The following is a 2264-nucleotide window of genomic DNA, read 5'->3' as shown; positions in this document are numbered from 1 at the left end:
TCTTTCTTAGAGACCGAAGAGAAGAGAAAGAATGGGGCATTCGCTCCCTATAAATACAGCATGCTTGTAGCTGCACGAGCATCAGCAGCTCGCAGCTTGATAAGCACATATTCCATTCACAGTAATAGCAAAGCATCGAAATGGCTTCTGCTGCTAAGACCAAGATGGTTGCCATTGGCATTATGATGGCCATCCTGTTCGTCGGGATAGCCTCTGCTACGCCGGCACAAGAGGTGTGCGTGGACACGACAAAAGAAGTTCCACGCGACGACACCTGCATCTGCTCTAAGAACTGTGCCTGTGCTGGCATGTGCATCCTGCAGGGTGAGGGGGATGTTAAGACCTGTTTCGTCGATTGTGTCCTAAAGAACGACTGCCAGTGCCCTCCTAAGGACCAGGGCGCCGAGAAGAAGACGGACGGCTAAGTTGACCGTAATGCCATGCCTGAGTTCTCAGGCCACCATCATGTTGCAATAATGATGTATTGTGTTCTTCCCTCATCTCCCATGCATGCATGCATATGTCATCATTGCCGTATGCTTGAGGGCAGGGTTATTGTTGTCGGGTGTCATAGCTTATATATAGCTGCAAAATAAAATGTTCAAGTGTGTGTTTGTGTTATCACGTGTATGGTTTCTATATCGAAGTTGTATGCATGCATATCATATTTGGTATCCATAATAATGTAATATTGATGTACATGTGATGTGTTCCATTTGCTCCTATTTACTTTGACGTCGTTATTTACTCTACGGCCTTCTGGGTTTCTTCCATATGGTACACCAACTTATATATTGTTGGAACATGCTTGTAACACCTCAAAACAGCAGCAAAGATAAAAGAACAGGGCACACGGAAGCAACTTAAATCATCTAGATAAACATCTAACAAACTGGATAAAAACAGATTATAAGCTAAGCAAAGGTTTCACAACCAAAAATTTTTATTACAACATATGTGTCCAAAATATATATATGAAGAGATGTGTGCACACGTGCTGTTACTCCCATCCAACTAGGCACCCTCCAAACTCAAGAACCTGCGAAGGGGAAAAAAGCGTACGAGGTTTATGGAAAACCTCAGCAAGCAAACTGCGTCAACCAAGTCATTTAAACCATAATATATTAAGCAACAATTTAAGAATTATTGTTATAAAAGAAGCACCACATCACTTCGAGTAGTAAGATAAATAAATACTTCACAACAATACTTCATAATGAATATGAAAATGGTGCAATGCAATGCATGACTTCACTTCTACCCACACATCCCCAAGGAAGGACATGAGGGCTGGAACCACATTGCTATATGTCAACGTGCGTTATTGTACCGGTACATACCGTAGCAATCCACCTACGGTTTCTTCATATGCATAAACAATATGAGAATGCAAATGCAAGATTGCAATGCACGAACTTCATATACTTCAAATTCATATCATCAAAAGTGAAGCCTCAAGTGGAACAATGTATGTGGTGAAAACTGCGACGAGGGCAAAAATTCTCCATAGCCATTAACGGCGTCGAGTACCGCTACACACACGTGCTAGAACATCTGAAACCTTAGGGAAAACATGTGTTGCAGCAGGGACATGCCTCACCTAGGGTTTCCCCTTAAAAACAGCAAGGGCAACGGCAACGGCGGTGATCCCGACCATGATTCCCACTCGTTTTCCTCTTCCTAGCGACAAACGTCACGGCAGCCCCGTCGATTGCACCTAAATTGCAACCTACATAGCGGCAACACCATGAACAGCGAGGAAAGGCAACTAATTGGGGGGAAACTAGACAGCGAGGAAAGGCAACTAATTGGGGGGAAACTGGGAGAGGAAAGGAAGCCCAACCAATTTTTGGAGAGGAGCGGAGATGACGGATGGTGGCGTACCCTAATTTCCCTTCTCTTCTCTCTTCTCTTGTTCTCCCTCTCCACTTTGGATCACAGCAAAAGGGAGTGATGGCGCTGGGGTAGGAGGCGTAGGGGTATAGGGCTTAGAAAAGGAGAGGTGGGCCGGCAAGGGAAAACACGAAGGAAGAAAAAGGAATCGGCTACTGTAGCCGCAAGGGTACTGTAGCTATGGGGCCATGGCGAAATCTTGAACCGTCCATGACTTCATGACTGGAACTCCAGACAAGACATATCAGTGATCAAATAGAATGGATTCGATGAGCTCTATGCAAATATGGCATCCTTTCGTTCATCCGAGCGACGGATCTAAAAGTCAACTTTTAGCCATCAACTTTATGTATTCCGACGTACAAAGCGTA

The 2264-nt window shown here is 44.5% G+C and overlaps 1 long non-coding RNA gene across 2 annotated transcripts; it reads right to left on the bottom strand.

Annotated features, from left to right (window-relative positions):
- Positions 1–205: 205 nt before the first annotated feature.
- On the bottom strand, positions 206–1980 carry LOC111256095. 2 transcript variants are annotated; one of them, XR_002676130.1, is made up of 3 exons: positions 1844–1980; positions 1601–1729; positions 206–1039 (listed from the first exon to the last, which is right to left on the bottom strand). It is a non-coding gene; the product is annotated as an uncharacterized LOC111256095 (long non-coding RNA). The 2 variants fall into 2 exon arrangements; XR_002676129.1 differs by having other exon boundaries at positions 206–1729.
- Positions 1981–2264: the final 284 nt, after the last annotated feature.

Source organism: Setaria italica, unplaced genomic scaffold, assembly GCF_000263155.2.
Source record: "Setaria italica strain Yugu1 unplaced genomic scaffold, Setaria_italica_v2.0 scaffold_253, whole genome shotgun sequence".
Classification (NCBI taxonomy): Eukaryota; Viridiplantae; Streptophyta; class Magnoliopsida; order Poales; family Poaceae; genus Setaria; species Setaria italica.
This window is presented reverse-complemented; position numbering and strand designations above follow the sequence as displayed.